The 18417-nt window shown below is 46.1% G+C and overlaps 1 protein-coding gene across 4 annotated transcripts in view; it reads right to left on the reverse strand.

Annotated features, from left to right (window-relative positions):
• Nucleotides 1-2588, reverse strand: part of FGFR2 (fibroblast growth factor receptor 2) — an 85455-nt gene extending 82867 nt beyond the window's left edge. Inside the window, exon 1 of one of the 4 annotated variants that reach the window (XM_071749565.1) lies at nucleotides 1235-1774. The gene's annotated coding sequence lies outside the window, so the exon portion shown is untranslated. Of the gene's footprint in view, nucleotides 1-1234; nucleotides 1775-2354; nucleotides 2375-2569 lie in introns of those variants that run through there. The other 3 variants (XM_071749564.1, XM_071749562.1, XM_071749563.1) reach the window with 3 other exon arrangements.
• Between the last annotated feature and the right edge of the window lie 15829 nt (nucleotides 2589-18417).

Consider the following 18417-nt stretch of genomic DNA (forward strand, 5'->3'; position numbering starts at 1 on the left):
TTGTTCAGCAGTGGCATTAATTAAATTCAGTGCTCAGTGTTCTTTTTAATCTACTTCTATCGTTGTTTATAAGATGTTTATCGTTCCCCAGGGAGAGTACAATTTGTAGAATATGTTAACCAAATCAATATATTGCTCACTGTACACAACTCTTCAGCATCCCTCTCTCCATTAGGCAGGGAATAGCAAAATCTGAATGAAATATGGATATTCCCTCCACAGAGAAACCTCAAGCAGCCTAAAAGCCCTGCAGGTCCACCAGAAAAATCCAGGTAACTGAAGCTTTAAAGCTAACATCTTTATGTACACACATACAAATACATCTGTCTACAAATAGATATATATACATACACACACATACATATATAAACAAGATGCTTCACCAAGATGCTTTAAGCTCCAAGCAAATCTGAGCATCACAACTATTAAATATTAATTCTGGGAGACTAATGGGAACCGGCTGGCAGCTTCAGTACTTTTTTCATTGTTTGAACTTCTTTCATTTGCTTTCCAGGACTATCCTGTTTTTCTCAAGTCTTTTGCCACTAAGAGATCAGGAGGAGAAAAAAAAAAATCTGCATTTTAATTGACATTCCAGAGAGAGAGAAGTCCAGAGGCTGCTGATTGCTGTCTATTCAGCCCAAACAGGCTTTTCAGATGAAAATGAGTAAAGGCTAGTGGAAGATTTACAGGGATTTGGTACAAAGGAGACAATGAAGTTTTAAATGTTGATAGCATTTCACATCAAACACAAATGGGTCCCTGTTTGAACGGGCAGTTTTGCATTTAAATCTATATTTCATTGAAGATTTCTTTCCCCGGTTATCTCAGGCGGGGGCAGCTCTGTGCCACCGACCCTTCGCCTCCGAGCACCAGGTGGGCACGGCTGGGGGAGGGAGCCGGGAGCTCCCGGTCCAGCGGGCGGCCCGTCGAGGCGTTGCCGTTCCCTTAACCGGGGGGAGACCGAACCTCCCCGGGCTGCCCGTCCTGATGTCACCGCTGGAAAACGTCCCCAAAGTCCCCCTTGTAGCCGACAGCCGGGAGAACCGGTGAGCTGAGCCCCGCGGAGGCGGTGAAGGTACGGAAAGCCCGATCCGCAGCCCGCCTCAGCTGCCGGGGAAAGCTCCGGCACCCCCAACCCTCCTCCACTTTCCAACCACTTGGCTTTTATTTTTAAAAGCGTTGCCGCGTTCCCCTCCTCCCCTCTCCAGCCCAGCCCGGTGCCATTCATTACCTGCAGCGAGAAAGCTCGGCGGGAAGGTTCCGCTCCTCCTCAACCGAAGCCGGTTCCGAGCGGCGGCTCCCCGGGACGGGCAGGAACTCCTGGGCAGCCGCGGTCACTCAGCGGGCAGCCCCGGCGGGGCGGGCTGGCAAACCCGAGCACAAGCCCAAAAACCCAAGCCCTCAGCGGGGCGCATCCCCCGGGGGACGAGGCTTGGAGAGGGGACGGGGCGGAGTGGGGTTGAGGGAGGGGAGGGGGGGAAAGCAGGAGGGAGGAAGGGTGGAGAGGCAGGAGTCGGTTCGGCGTCCCGTCCCCTGGCTGGGCTGCAGCCGCTACCGCCTCAGAGGGGCGAGCCCGCCGTGCCCGGCGCCAGCAGCCTCCTCCCCCGCCCCGGCATCGCCGCGGCTGCCGCTCCGCTCCATCCAGCCGCCCTCCCCGAGCCGCCGCAGCTTTGTCGAGCCGACAACCCCCCCTCTGGTGGGTGGGTTTTGGGTTTGGCTTTTTTTTTTTTTTTTTTTTTTTTTTTTTTTTTTTTTTTTTTTTTTTCCCCCCCCTCTCTGTCTCCTCGCTTTTCCTCTTTCGGCGCACTCCTCCGGCTCCCTTCCTCCCTCCCCTGGTCACTCCCCCCAATGCAACCCGAGCCGTTTCCTGGACGGTGCTGCTCGGCTCTGCCAATCGCGGCTGCCGCGGCTCCACAGCCCCTTCCCCCGCAGCCCGGCCCGGGGCGGGCTGCACCCGATCCAGCAGCACCCTGTCCCGCAACCGCCGTCTCGGTCCCGCACATGGGCTGCGCTCACCCGGTCCCCTGGGTTACTTTCCCGGCGGGGATCCGGGTGTGTGTCAGCAGAACCGAAGCGGGGAGAGGGTAGCGGGACCCCCCGATCCCGTCCCGTGCATCCCCAGGGAGCGGGGAAGCGCATCCCGCACGGATGATAGGGATGGAGGGGGGTTCACCCCGCACGGCTCTGCTTGGGTTGGGTCAGTAAAATTTTTTCAAGGAGTTAGAAAGGAAAAAACCCGGCGTGGTGCTGCCTGGGCCCAGGCGGTTGCTCCACCCAGAGAGTGATGCAGAGCGGCATCGAAATCCCCACACAAGAATGGTACCTAAGCTCAGCAAATTTTCCCCACCAACCTTTCCAGAAGTTTTGGCTCAAAAGCCATGGCTGAGCTGTGGCTTCTTCCAGCTCGAAAGGATGATTTGGTGACACCCACTAAAACAAAACAAAAACAAAACAAAACAAAAACAAAAACAAAAAACAAAAACAAAAAAACAAAAAACAAAAAAAAAAAAAACAACAAACAAAAAAAACAAAAAAAACCCCAAACAAACAAACAAAAAAAAACCACTTTGGGTTTAGGAGCTTTCCAGTGCAAACTCTTTATGCAGCTGCCCCGTGAATTTGTCTGACTGTGTGCCTTTAATAACTCTGGGTAATGCCCAGACAGGGAAAGTTGTCAACTAGTTATGCAAACGTCATTTGCCTAGACACAGATTTCAAACTGCACCGTATTGGTATGCAAAATTCGGTCTAACTTAACCTGCCACTCGCTTAATGAAACATTTGCTTTAGCTACCATCACCTAAAAGGTTGCTCCCATACAGTCCATGGAATGCTTGCTGTGTAGAATCAGCTTGACAACAAAATCGGTAAGTGGGGGTTGCCTCAAATTAAATCAGCCTTGATCAATTTAATGTTACTTTATTTAAGCAGAGCCTTACTGTATATACATTTTATATGCTGTGTGCAATACTGATCAAGGGGATTTTCAAGGACTGCGGTAGCACAGCATAACTCCTTCTTTACATGCTTCCAGACACCAAGAACTTGAAAACAACTTTTCCATGGAATATGCACTGACCTCCCAGAAAGTACTTTCCCACCATCACCAGCACTATGGAGGCTTTAGGATGGATGGCAGGCAAATTTGTAATTGATTAGAAACACAGGTTTATGGGGTTTTGTTGTTCTTGTTCCTAAAGCAACAGACATCTGAATGTTCTAATTGAGAAGCTGAGATGTCACAGTCAAGATCCAATTTTCCCAGCTCTGGGCATGTCCATTGCCCATTGAAAACATTGTTAATGCATTCTCACATAAATTATTGTCTGACACAGGAAGCTGCAATACCTTTCCCCATTCATCTTATATCTTTGCATACTCTGAAAGAAAAGGAAGCATTCCACTAAAAAAAAAAAAGACAAATCAGAACACCTATTTCTGGAAGCACTTGTCAGAATTTATTCTTTTATGGGGGGGATGAAAAGATAGCAGTCTATCAATAGCAGCCTTTTCTCTTAAATGAGTCACATTCTCCTAAAGTGGCCCACAACAGCCCGACTCCTCAATCTGAGGAAAGCAGAAGCATTTTTGGAATTAAAAGGGACGTGAGGGGGAGCTGGGGGGATCAATTCTGTCATCATATTTAGGCTTCAAGAGATCTCAGTGGGCCCAGGGAGCCTTTCAGAGCAGTCAGGCTGCTGAATGAGAGCATAATCTCTTTACAGTTTTTTTCCTCCTCCTCTCAAAGTGGCTGGGATCTTTTCTGTGAGCCCTCCAGCACGTGAATGGGGTGGCTAATAAGCCTATTAATGAGGTTCCACAGTGGAGTGTGAATAGGTAAATAAGCCCCAATCTGTTGAGGTTCAGGAGCAAGGGCAGTAAAGCCATCACCAACTAAAGGTGACAGTTTGAACTGAAATAGGAACAACAGCTCCAGGTTTCAAGGGAAAGAAAAGACAGACAAGGCACACATTCAGGCTCCTTCTACCCCCTACTGAGTCCTATTTTCTTCCCCATTCTTCCTCTTTTATAAAATGTCTTGAGTAGTCACCCATTTTTTCAAAAGCTCTTGAGACCTCCTTTTTCATCCTGGCAATGATACATCAATAGGGAGGAAGGAAAATGAGGACACCAATGCTCCTTTGCCCTTCAAGTTTCAAAAGCAGGAGCAGTCCTTTCTCCCCCCCCCTCCCCCCCCCCCCTCCTCACTTATGGAAGGGGGGGAGGAGAAAGACAGTTAAATTGAATCTTTCAGCCCTGGCAGCTCTTTGTCACTGCTGTCAGCTGGACCCTGGTCCCCCTGCTCTGCACAGTTAATGTTCACCAGGGGCAGGGGACAAGCCAGGGGCTCCAGCTGCAGGGGAGGCACAGTTGGACTCAGCCAAAACTCGATCTTGGAGCTGGCAGAGGTGAGGAGGTGAATTCATCCCCACCTGGCATCTCTGCTACCTGGCAGAGTAAGGTGAAGATGGGAAGATGCACCTAAGGCTTCAGGCTGCTCCTGGGCTGGCTCGTGGATCAGCAAAAGCCCAAACTTCAAGGGCTTTTAGGGATGAGAGGAGAAGGTGAAGCAGAAGACAAAGAGTTTGTGTCTGTGGACAGATGAGGTGAGATAAGCAACCAATGCCTTGGAGTAGTGTGGGGAAAGTCACCATAGAAAAAAAAACATACCAGAGCTTCTGAGCAGTCCTCATTTCTGCTCCTTACTGAGTTTCTGACATTTCTTTCAAGTGCTGGGGATATGAGTGTAGTCAAGGCTCCAGAGAGCCTGGGTCCTCCATGGGAGTTCAGAAAGGAACCAGCCCCAGCTCCTGCCACATTGCAGGCAGATGGCAAGGAAGGCCACAGGGATGGGAGGGAAGCAAATGCTTCAGAACTGGTCTATTCTCCAGGTGGTGGACCTGCAAATGTGTCACATTTCTATCCAGCTGATGAAAACAGGAATATGAAACAGAAAATTAAATAAACCTATAAAAAGAAGAAAAAAATTAAAGAAACCTGAGACATTGCATTTTTAAAGAACGCTGGGGTGAGATCCTCTAGATCCTAATTCAGCCACATTCATTGCTGAAGGTTTAGCTTCTCCACAATGGGAAGCAAAATTTCTTCCCTGTTATTCAAACTGTCCTGTCCAAAATTTTTGCTTGACCACGCTAGATAGAATTAAATACTTCTCCAAAATCCGATTTTTTTTTTAAGTTCTTCTAAAGCTAAGTGCCTAAACCCAAACTCTGGCAGCTAAAATGTTTACCTGGTTTCCAAAGTATTTATGGCTCCCTTCCCTGGCAGCTTTGAACTTTTTTTTTAGAGTGCCAAAGAAACAAAACCATAGGAACCCACTTCTGAAAATGTTTTTCTTTTCAAAGATAGGCAAAGTTGCTCCTGATATTTGTCTGTATCTTAGGGAAGAGTCACTTCATATTCATATAAACCTTTCTAACATAAAAAATGCTGCTTGAGAGACATGCATCCCTGTGTACTCCTTGCTGTGTATTACTTCAAGATGCTGTTAAGCTGAAACACTGAGGTAAGTATTTATGTTCATGAGAGTAGATCAAATAATTACCCATAAAAGTGTGAAGTAGATGGTCTATGAAGTTCTTTTGCAACAAAATTTATCAAATGAGGAGGGGGCTGCAGTTCCCAGCCCATAAAGGGATAGTTCATCAACAAAAAAAAACCCCTCTTTTTGGTTAAGCTACAGATTGTGGCAAATCAATTAACATGAGCCAGCAGTGTGCCCAGGTGGCCAAGAAGGTCAATGGCATCCTGGCCTGGCTCAGGAACAGCGTGGCCAGCAGGTCCAGGGAAGGGATTCTGCCCCTGTACTCAGCACTGGTGAGGCCACACCTCGAGTACTGTGTCCAGTTCTGGGCCCCTCAGCTCAGGAAGGAGATTGAGGTGCTGGAGCAGGTCCAAAGGAGGGCAACCAGGCTGGTGAAAGGACTCGAGCACAGACCCTATGAAGAGAGGCTGAGGGAGCTGGGGGTGTTCAGCCTGAAGAAGAGGCAGCTCAGGGGAGACCTCATCACTCTCTACAACTACCTGAAAGGAGGTTGTAGCCAAGTGGGGGTTGGTCTCTTTTCCCAGACGACTTTCAACAAGACAAGAGGACACAGTCTTAAGTTGTGCCAGGGGAAGTTTAGGTTAGATATTAGAAAGAATTTCTTTACCGAGAGGGTGATCAAGCATTGGAATGGGCTGCCCAGTGAAGTAGTGGATTCTCCGTCCCTGGAGATACTTAAAAAGAGACTGGATGTGGCACTTAGTGCCATAGTCTAGCAACCGCAGCGGTGGGTCAAGGGTTGGACTTGATGATCTCTGAGGTCCCTCCCAACCCAGCCAACTCTATGATTCTATGATTCTATGAATTCTTTTTACCTATCATTTTTTCATCTCTCTCTGCATTATGCACAGCAGACTCCTCTAAGAGGTATTTCTCCAGGCAGTAAGGCCAAGCAGCTGGGAAAAAGAGATTTATTTTTACTACTATCATGTCAATGCCTTGTATTGGCATTTTGTGTATTAGCACTCTTTCCAGACTGTTATGCCTTGTAGCCATGTAACCTTTCTGATACTCCTCTTATTTTTGTTCAACTTAAGGAAAAAAGATTCAAAAAAATACTTGTTTTTATTATTACACTGTTGCAAGATCTACTTAAACAGGAAATGTGGTGTGTTATGAGCAGGGCATTACACTGGGAGGCTGGACATTTGATGCTTTCTGCCTTTCCACATTGGCTTTCCTACACAATCCTGGGAAAGGCAACTTAATTTGTCTGTGTCCAAGCTCTCCAGCTATGAAATGAGAATAATAGATGCTTCCTGTCTCCCACCCTTTATCCAGTTCATCTATTTAGATGGTAAGCTCCTCATCTCTGACTATGTTTTTATGCATGGCTTAGAACAATAGGACACTGATCTCAGCTGGAACCTCCAGGCACTTTCCATAATGCAAATATTGAATACTAAATAACCAAAATAAAAGAAAATCCTCCATTTATTATGTATTCTCCCCTAAGGAATTTGTCACATGCTGTCCTGGGAGAGCACCTCTGCCTCCTGGGGAACAGTATCTTCCCTGAAAGACTGGAAAGAAGCACGCATTGACAACTATGTTTTACTAGTGAGCTCCCCTAAAGCAGGCCTCAGAGAAACCATCTGAATAAACCCCTTTTCAGTGCTGAGCAGGGCACAGCAAGACAGAGCCAGACTTATAAAAATGAGAAGACAAAGGCTGCGAAGACAATTTGTCTTTCTCTTACGGATCTCGGATATATTTGGCAGGCAGGCAGGCCCGTGCACTTCTTATTTCTCTTTCCAGCTGATCAATACACACTGGGTTGTTTTACTGAAGCTCTGTTGTCTAACAAGACCAACTGGTGGTTGTGGCAGCCTCCCATGCAACGTTACATCAGATCAGATTCTTCTCTGGTGACACCACAGGGTTCAGCAAGCTCAGAGCAGAAGGTGTGAAGTCAGGCTTCCCCCTGGGTTCATGTTACAGCTGAAACCCTGGAAAGAGGCAGAAAACTCCATGGCAGGGCTCCACAGTGTAGGCATTCTGTTCTTTCAGGGCAGGGTCCTCTGGCCCAGCCCTCCCACACCACCAAATCCCTGCAGACCCCTCCTGCTTCCCACATCCCTCACTACAGTGCCAAGCTCCCTGTTTCCAGATCTTTCTTTCAGAGGCCCAGCTGCAGACACAAACAGGCACACTCACTCTGGAGCAGTTAAAAGAAAAAAAAAGAAAATTAAATAAATGCCATATTTCGCTCCCCACAGCCCTGGGTAATGGCAAACTAAATGCCTACAACTGTTTCCCTGCTTCATTCTTCTCATCCCTCAAACATCTCTAAGTCAGCATTCCCCAAGTGGTTCATAATCTTTCTTCTCTCCCCATCCTTTGCACATGATTTTACTTCTCTGCCTCCTACTGTAGCTTCCACAGGAATTTTCTTCTTCCTGTCTGTCTGTCAAAGCTATGTCTTTTATCAGCTCCAGTCCCCACTGTAAGGTAACCTCCTCCTCCTCTACTTTGCCAGGTCATTCAGATACCCACAATTTCACTTGAGAAACTGGATTGCCTTGGAGGGAAGCCAGTGACCTGCCCAAGAAAGCCTCCATGTAAACTGAGGTGCCCCGAGGTTCAGCAGCCCTTGTTTGTTAACTCTGTTACTGCCTTCACCACCTGCAGTCCAAAAATGGGATAGAAAAGGTAATGGTCAGGCAGGTGAAGCTCAAATGCAAATAGGGGTTTGCTACTTGATATAAGCACATGGTGTTCCTTAAACAAAATTCATAGAAGCATAAAGGTTAGAAGCATCCATAGAAGCATCTAGGTTGAAAAAGACCTTTAAGAAATACAAATGTAAACCTGCCAAGGCCACCACTAAGCCATGTCCCTCAGCACTACATCTACATGGCTTTTAAATCCCTCCAGGGATGGAGACTACACCACTGCCCTTGGGCAGCCTGGCCCAGTGCTAGCTAAGTCTTAAATTTATCATGGAAAAATTCCTGAAGTCACCACACAGACCCAAACCATCCTCTTTTCCCTGCTGACACAGACCCAGAAACACACTTTTCTTTTTTATCTTTCTGTATTTTAGAGGGGGGGGGGCTACAGGGAAGCTCAGTCTGCATGAAATCTAGACTTGGACTACTGAATATTCATACACAGAGCAAAGAATATTTATCTATGTATGAATACAGAGCTGCTTTTTAATTAGATGGCTAAGTTGAGGTCCTAAGATCTTTCCCATCTCCTAAATGGTAGCAAAGGCTGTATTGGTGATGGCTGGATGAGAATAGCAACAATCATGTCTCTTGATGTCAACTGAGGAGAGCAACAGATACTGCCAGAGACTACCAGGGATGCTAACACCATGGCTCAGAAAATGTTTTACATTGTGGATACAAGTTAGGAGGCCAGAAACTTGATTACAGGGGAGACTTAGTTAAATATTCACTGGGAGTCATTATGTGAAAACCACTAGAAAGGAACATGTTTCTACAGGAAGGGTAGGGCTGTTTTATTCTTGCTTCTGCTGTAAAATGCTACCGATGGCTTTGCACACCAGCTACTGTCCTCTAGTGGGAGGAACACAGCAAGGTCGTGTGTGGAGGTGCAGAAATCCATCTTCTGCTTGTAAATGATGGCTAGAGGTAGCACTGCTGTTGTTTGCCAAGGAGCCAACCTTGTGGAGCCAACAGGACTTGATTATCTGATACCCCCCCCTTCCTCTTTGCTCTTGGTGAGGAGGTAACAAGAGTGTTTGGGGCAAGAGCAATGTTATAAAGAAGGTTTATAAAGTTCTGGACTCATTCAGGCTGAACTAATCCAGAAAGCAAAGCCTAAGAGCAAGCTGCACAAAAGCTCAGAGGCTGAGGCAACCTGCCCTGGAAAGGTGATGGCTGCATCCCAGCTCAGACATCCCAGGTGGGATGGGTTGGACCAGATGCTGATGGCACAGGGCTCATCCCACCTTGCAGCAAGCAGACACTTTCCTCTGGGCTGTGAAGTGATGAGTGAGCGCTGAGTGCTTGGGGAACTTGCTCAGAGCTGCCTTCCAGCTGGCTGAGCACAAGAAGAAGCCCTGGCCCTTGGCAGTTTGGGAAGATCAGGTCCTAAGAGCATAAACATAGGCCAAAAAAAAAAAAAAACCAAAAAAATCCACCAAACCAAACCATCCAGCAGATCCCCCATGATGTTTCCTGTGAAGAAGTGGGGTGTGCAGGAGGGCAGGGTGGCTGCTGTGCTGTCCCCTGTCCTGCACATCTCTCCTCACTCTGGGCATGGGTGGGCAACCTGCCAGACCTTGTCCCATGGGTGTCTCCACAGATGGCTAACAAGAGATGGGTCTCCTACAAGCCATCTCCTCTCCTCACCTCCCAGGGCTGGATGGGTCCCAGAATATTACATGTCCTTCGAAAAGAGCAGTCATGGTGCTCAGTGACAGCTGATAAATCTCCCCAAAGAAGCTTTTTTAAACAAGGCTCCCATTTTTACTGGCACATTCAGCCTCATTACATGCAAGTAAGAGCAATGAGTTTCCTTTTCACCACAGAGGAGGAGGAGTGAGAAGTCTGGAACTGGAGAAACATTGAATGCTCAGCTACAGAAAGCCTAAGCACTAATAAGAGGTTTTTTGTGGCAAGCAAAGGGTGAAATTTGGTATATAATTTTCAAGGTAGCTCCATGGTAAAAAACATACCAGGCAATTTCTCTCCTGTAAACTTTATTCCCTGAAGCTTTGCATTCAGCAATCTGTTTTCTGAAGGAAAAAAAAAAAAAAAGGAAAAAAAAAATAATAAAAAGGCATCAGCAGACCCACCCTGCTCAGCGTGTAACAACAGGCTCCCAATTAAACTCTGGAAAACAGAGAAGCTGAAACATTTTAAACAGAAACTACTGTGATCTCCAGTGCAGAGCAAAGAGGGGGGGAAGCAAGAGGTGAAAAATGGAGCTAAAAGTAAAGGAGCTGCATTTGTACATGAAAAACATCATTTACAGATAAAAAGATAGCACAGTTTAACAGTTTGTCTCTGCAAACAGACACCAGTGACTCCAAGGGATTGGTCTCCTCATGTTCCACCATGGGGCCAGGGGTCTATGGGTTCCCTGGTTTGGGGAGAAGAAGGGAGAAAATGGATAAGAAGCTGAAGGAGGGAAAGAAAATTCCCACTAAAACTGTCATGAAGAGACAGGACATGGTGTGGCAATACCCAGGTTTCTGCTGGTTTGGGGGTTAAGGAGCAGACCCAGAATATTTTCCAAAGGGATATGAAAAAAAAAGTGGAGTTAACCCCATCCTCCTCAGTAAATTACTTGTAAAAGATCCGGAAGGAAAATCATGCTGTGATTCCATCTAGCTGAAGATATCCAGTTGCTTTGTGGAAAATGTGTCTGGTCCTTGGATATGTCACATCCAGGGTTTAGTACTGATCCTTCCTTTTCATGGATGCCAAGAAGATCACCAAACAGGCCCAGGGGAAAATTTCTCCTCATGCCTTGCATCCAAAAATCTGACAAATGTGTCACTCATTTGGAGTTCTTAAACGAGAGAATGGGGGCAGAAGGAAATTCACCTCAGAGGAAAAAAAAGTCTTCCAAGATCCATGTGTCCACGTTAGACTCATACAATCACAGACTGGATTGGGTCAGAAGAGACCCTTAAAGGTCACCTAGTCCAACCCTTCAGCAGTTGGCAGGGACACCTTCAACTCAATCAGGTTGCCCAGAGCCCCATCTAACCCAACCTTGGATGTTTCCAGGGATGGAGCATCAACCACCTCTCTGGCCAACCTGTGCCAGTGGTTCACCACCCTTATCCTACAAAATGTCTTCCTTACATCTAATCTAAACCTGCTGTCTTCTAGCTTAAAACCATCACCTCTTGTCCTATTGCAACAGGCTCTGCTATGAAGTTTATCTCCATCAGTAGGCATTGAAAGGCCCCTATAAGGTCTTCCCAGGCTGAGCAACCCCAACTGTCTCAGCTTGTCTTCACAACAGGAATTCCACCTCTCAGATCATTTCTGTAGCTTCCTCTGGACCTACTCCCAACATCCCCAAGTCTCTCCTGTGCTGGACACAGTCCCCCAGATGGATCTCATCAGAGCAGAGATGCAGAACCTCCCCCCTCAACCTGCTGCCCACGCTGCTTTTGGCACAGCCCAGGCTACAGTTTTGACCCTTAAGGGCCGTGAGTGCACATTTCCAGCTCACATCCAGCTTTCCAGACATCTTAAGCCCCAGATGCTGGTGGTCCCAAGGGTGTGAGGACACTTACTGGAGAAGAAGCAGCAGCCTCCAGGCCATGGCCACCTCCTCCTCCTCTCCCAGGGAGCTTGAGTTGCCTCTCCCTACCCAGCCAGGGGGATGGGCAAGGCAGTCAGGAGCATGGTACATATCTTGTGAATAAATAAATAAACCCACTGCCAGCCCTGCTAAACATCTAGAAACCTGCACTCCCCCCAGATGTTCAGAAAATAAAGAGAAAGAGCATCGCTGGACCCAACCTCCTCTACCCAAACTGTCCCCTTCCAGCTGAGGCTGAAGTCTCATCCCCCCTCCCTTAGATTTCTCTTCCACACTAATCCTCTGTCTCCATTTTTCCAACCTGATGGGTGTTTTTCCACATATTCCAGGAGGCAGAAGGAGGCAAAAGAATGGTTAAACACCGCACAATCGAAAATCAGCCCAAAATGCCTGGAGCTGCAATTCAGATGGATTGCCAGATAACCTCAGTAGTTTCAAGAATGTAACAAGAACAGCCTTAAATCAACATAAGGACTTGCTCAGCCATTTTCATCTCAGGATTAATGTCAAGACTATTTCTGTTTGGTTATTTGGTTTTTTGGATTGGTTTTTTGTGTTTGTGTTGCTGGGAGTTAGGAGGTGGTATGGGACACATCACAGTGTCTTATGGGTCTAGTCAAAAGAAAAAAGAAGCTTCAAGAAAACCCTGAAAATGGTGATAGCTGCCTTTGGGTACAACTGAACAGACAGAGACAGGAGAGAGGCATCTGGCTTGCTCCCCACCAAATTTTGGCAAATCCTGGTGTTTCAGAGCACCATAACCCCCAGGGGCACCCACCAGCATGAACCTTTCCTGCTCAGCCCTCTTCCCTTTCTCCAGGGGGTGTCTGGGCCCCTCTCCCCTTGCCCCTACCCCCAGGCTGCCCCATTCATCACCATTCCCACCCCTTTTCCTGGTAACCACAAAAGCTGGAAAATGGTTCTACTGCCACAGCCTCCCAACTGTCAGCAGCACCTCCCTCAGGCCAAGTGAGAAGCACAAGGTGCAGCTCCTGGTTCTGCAGATTTCTTGATACTCAGGGAAAAAAAAATAAAATAATCCCATAGAGGCACCTGTGGCCTCTGGGATAAATTTCTGCTTTAGGGTCGCCTGCAAGCTGGCTGGGAGGCACACCCTTGCTTGCTGGAGCACAGATAAGCTCCCAAGAACTTCAAAGGGATTACTGACCCAGCCTGCAATGATTTTCTGCAGAAATGTAATGCACAGCATGTGTCTGAGGGGATGGAGAAGAGCTGAGGTGGTTTAGATTAGATAGCACTGTTTGGCTTTCGAGGGGCTCGAGGAAGTGAAGGACACATAATTGTCTTTTCAAGTGGAATATTTGACTTCAATTCACCCACCCTGCAGAGGGGCTCCCAGATAAGCAGAATTATTTCTGCATAGGGGCTGGGCATCACTTTCATACATTTAAGCTCCCTGGATTTTCCATTCTCAGGGCAAGGGCTGGTTGTACATCCTTCCCATGTCAGCACTGCCTGCTAGTTAAGACATGGATATTTTATGACCTGCTTAACTACAACCTGAAATGGGGAATCCTGTCATTGAAAGAGGAAATACTTGTATGCTAATGGCACCTTTAGTTAATAATACATACAGGGAAAAAAAAAAGCTTCGGTCTCAAATCCTTTTTACAACCAGGCCAAGATGTCTGGATATGACCTGGGGTCTGCTCTGTCACACCTCCTCTCCTGGGAACACTATAAACTCTTTGAGATATATGGGCTCTCACACCATGTTTGCATGTATCCAGCCAGGCCTCTGCATCCTGAATTAACAGCAAGAAAAAGGTATAAGCAGCAAGTTGGCAATACCCTCAGATTTGTCCTTGTTGAGAGTTTCTGACCATTGCACATGTGCTAAATCTGCTGGGAGTGTTTTTTGACACTGGGAGTGTTTGATTGTTTGGTTGCAGCTCTACTCTACGAGACCTACAAATGCATAGCTGTCATATTACATATTTTACATATTTCAGGAGCTTATCATGTCCTTTGGCTAATGAGATGATTCTTTTTCTTTTTACATGAAGGCAATAAAATTTTTTAAGATTTAAGCCCAAGGATGAGTTTCTACTTCTGATGGAAAGTGCACCCAGAATAGTCATCCTTTTTACACAGTTCCTCCTTAGGTGACTGTTCTCCTTTTGATACAAGATTTTCCTTTTTTCCGTGAAGAAATGTGCCAGACCATGGCAGCAACATGAGAAACCCCTGTGAATTTGTCAGCAGAAACATTTCCTCTAGAGCAGAGTACAAGCTTGAGGAGCAGAGCCAGCAGATTAACTGTTTGTTCCATTAAATAACTGACTGACCAAACAGCATGAAGCATTTCAAAATGCACTTTATGTCTCAGGCCAATAAAGGAACATCAGCCCAATAAAAAGTACCTACACATTGCTCTCAATTGTCTGCTTTGAAATGCCTTCTATAAATCTCTCTGCCTTGCCTGACTAGAGAGAATTCTGCCCCATGTAGTAGATAGGAGAGCTACAGCCTTCAAATGCCACCCTGCACATCCCTCCCTGACACCAAGGCAGAAAAACTTCAGAACCTTCCCAGCTGCCAGATGACAACTCAGCAGAGCTTTTCAGGTCTGAGCTTCACTGCCAGTAAAGGGAATTTCTCTAAGGAAAATATTTTTCAATAAACACACTGGAGATAAACATACGCAATTCTCTCCAAAACTCACTCTTCTGTAAAATGTTTTCCTTCAGAAATGAAAATTCTTGTTGGTAAATCTATTTTTATCCAAGCTTTTTTTTTTTTTTTTTTTTTTTTTTTTTTTTTTTTTTTTTTTTTAATGAAAGTGTGAATTTTCCCATTGGCTTCCATAGCTAATAAGCTTGAAAAAGTAATACAAATTTGTGAAGGTGCATTATGCTCAATGAAGAATTTATTGACAAAAAGGATGGATCAAGGTTTTAGCATGATACTAAATTAAAGAATCCTTTTCTGGTGTTCTATCCCTTGTATACTCCCTGCTTTTCACAAGACCTGCACATGAAGGTAATTTGGTTCTCCTTTAGCCTTGCTCTGTTCACAGTTACCAAGTTAAAATAAATAGCAATGTGTATTACAATGATTTTTAAAGCACAAGAGAGGGAGTCTGACTGAGGTCTAACCAAACCACCTGACTGGATCAATTTAAGTGTGAAATCATGGGACATGCTGCAATCATTACATTGATTTCCCCAAAAAGCACTTCCTTTTTTACCTACTAATTCCAGAATATTATGACAAGACCAATTATTCATATACAACATAAGTGAATTTGGCCATTATAGACTCACAGAGCGATTTGAGTTGGGAGGATCCTTAAAGACCATTTAGTTCCAACCCCCCAACATGGGCAGGGATCCCCTGTATACATTTATTCACCACTACCATTAATAACAAAAAAAGACAAATAGACCTCATAAACAGTCCTTTCTTTTTCTTTAATGTGCTTGCACAGAAACAGCTGAAATACAAGGGTTCCTCTAGATGATGATTACTGGATTAATTAATTAGATCTATGCAATGCTGAAAGAGTAAATTCCACTTTGATTTCAGGGGATGCTTCTATGGGACTCTTTCAAAAAAATGCCCTCCTCTTACTCCCTTTTTTCTTCTTTGCCATCAAAAACCCTGTTGCTAACTGTTCAGAACAGGCTTGGTAGCTGCTGCCAGCCAAGGTATTTCCAGCAGTGTAGTGAACATTTCCCTGCCCATGCCGCTCTCAGCTCATCTGCAGGATGAGATGGATGGAGAGACCACTGGAGCAGGTAGCAGTGGTTTAGATGTCACTGGATCCCAGCTCCAGCTCTTCTAGAAGGGATCAGGAAAAGAAGGAGCAGCCCTGTTCCAGGCAGGGAGGTCTGTGCCTTCCAGACACAGGGGCTTTTGTCAAAATCCCCTCCATGCAGCAGCACACTAAGGGAAGAGTAGAAAAATATACTTAATAGCTCCAAGTCACTACCAACACCAATTTATTTTGCATTCCTTAAATATCTAAGCACATGGATTGTTTTTGCAGGAAAATGAGTAGAAAGAGGACTGCTGTGCAGTTCAGTACCTGGCCTGGGGTATTTCCTGGTCAATTATCCCCTAGTGCTGGTATTCCAGCAGGCAGGCAGTAACCCATTCCCCAGGACAAGGAAAGAGCTCAAGAAGCTTTACAAAGGTGATCTGATAATTTTTAGGTCAAATATAGATGATGTGAAAAATTATTGGAGAAGGCAAAAATAAAATTAAAACTCTATCAGAGAAGAAACAATGTAATTTGTTCTCAATTTTCCCCTCTTCATGCAGAGGAGCTTGTGTTAAGATTCAAAACACAAGTGTAAGCAACGTTTTAATATAACATTCAAAATATTTTATTTCACCCAAGTGGAGACTTGCAGGGTCTGGTCTGAAATCTTGTATCCCCTGGGTCATATACTTGCTCCCAGTACCTCCAGCATCAAGACCATAACTTCTGGTTGAACCAGATTGTTTGGGGAAAAAAAAATAACCCCATCTTAATTTAAGTTTTCAAAGAGAGAATTCATCATGTCCCAAGGCAAATTGTTTCAGATATTAAATTCTCCAGTGGCCAAGAATGCACACCTTATTACTGGTCTGAATTCTTCAGCTTCAGCTTTCAGCCACAGAACCTCATTATAACTTTGCTTCATTAAAGAGCCCTTCCCCTACACCAGTACCCTGGCACTAATGGTTTCTCTTCATGGAGAAGCACGGGGTGATGCACATTCTGTAGGGGAAGAGTTTTTGTGGAATAGCCAGTAAACTCAGTGTAAATTTAGACAGGAATTTCCTCAGTAACCTAAGTGAAGGTTGGTTAACCAATCTTTAATTTTGGACCAGTTTAACCTTTGAAATAAAATAAAGCAGGGTCAGTGTTACAGGAGCATCCTTCCAGCACCCACCAGCTGGGCTGTATGACCAACAGCAGGAACAGCACAAAAAATCAGAGAACCATTTAGGTTGGAAAAAAGCTTTAAGATCATGTGCAAACCATTAACCCAGCACTGCCAAGGCCACCCCTAAACCATGTCCCTCAGCATCTCCACAGCTTTTGATTGCCTCCAGGGATGGGGACTCCACCACTGCCCTGGGAAGCCTCTTCCAGGGCCCTTTTGGGGGAGAAATCCTTTCAACTATCCAGTCTAAGCCCCAGGTGGCTCCTGTTCCCTCATATCCTTTTTGGTCCCCACATTCCAGCCAAGGGCACTGTCCCAGGGCCAAGCACAGCCACACACACACACACACACACCACAGAGGGGAGGGGGATGGGGAGCAAGTTCCCACCACCAAGCACTCCTTAAACACTCCCTGTTCTTAGGTTATCCCTGTGTTCTGGGGTATGGACCATCTACCTCTGTGGTTACAAACCAATAGCCCTACTGTGACAATACTTTTATTTTTTTTGTTGTTGTTTTGGGTTGTTTTTTTTTTCAATTAAATACCCCAGCAGGCTAGAGGAGAGAAGTGGTTCACAGCAAATGGGTTATGGAAGCAAACACACAGTAGCACCAACACCTCCTCTTGGGATGACATTGGGTCTCAGAAGTTCTTGGGACATGCTGAGACCACCACATCTCACTCAGAAGAGCCTGGGCACCATCTCCCATGTTACACCAAACACTTTTAACTCCAACAGCAGCACAAAACCAAAGCAGGAGACGGTTCTGCAGTTGCCAGCACATCCCCAAACTGCAAAAAAGCCACCAGAAGGAATGTGCACTGCAAGCAGGCTGCTGCTGTGACTGTCCCCACGTCGCAGCATGGGGCAGGCTTGTTGTGTTTGGCACTGAAAAATTGAAAATAAACAAGACTCTACCTGGTTGTTGTTTTGCATTCCACTTTTGAAGGCTACAGCAAGGGAAGGGGGAGGCCAAGAACCCTTCCAAGAGGCATGTCCTGGTGTCTCTCTGGCATGTTCCAGCTTGACAGTTCTCCCTGCTGTGTGAGCAGAGTTTGTGCAAAGAGCCTGGGTTGTAACTCCCAGGTGAGAGCAGAGGATGAGGTTAACTCCCTGCAACCCTCACTGCATGGGGAGGAATCAATGACCAACAAGGACAGTGCTGCACCTCAGACTTCTTCTGCAGGTTGGGATGCTCCAGCATCCTGCAAGAGGCTGAGAGGCAGAAACATCTGGAGCTCTTTGCTTTGCTGGGTGAAGGATGACAGAGGTGAAGAAGGCAATGCTTTGGGCACAGCAAGGTTTCTGGTTTTCTGCAGAGGAACAGGCAATGAGTTGGGAGACAATGACTTGGTCAGTGGTCACCACCACAGTCAAGTGGCCTTGTGTTTCCAGCTTCTGGGATGCACAGAGCCATTGGCATCCTCAGAGAGAGGTTCCTCTGTGCAGATTCCATGTTTTCATGGCAAAAATCTGCCTTGGGAGCAAGCAGCTGCCTGGGGACATGTCCTCAGAGCCAGTAAGCCTTTCCAGCAAGGCTCTTGGTGAGACAAGCACCCCACTGACTATGATTCTCAGAAACCCAACATTTTTGTGAAAGAGGCAATTTATTTTCACACTTCACACAATCATTTCACACTAACTCTTCATGATTAAGGCTGATAACAAATAAATATGCTTGGGCTTCAAG

The sequence above is a fragment of the Heliangelus exortis genome, chromosome 7 (genome assembly GCF_036169615.1).
Source record: "Heliangelus exortis chromosome 7, bHelExo1.hap1, whole genome shotgun sequence".
Classification (NCBI taxonomy): domain Eukaryota; kingdom Metazoa; phylum Chordata; class Aves; order Apodiformes; family Trochilidae; genus Heliangelus; species Heliangelus exortis.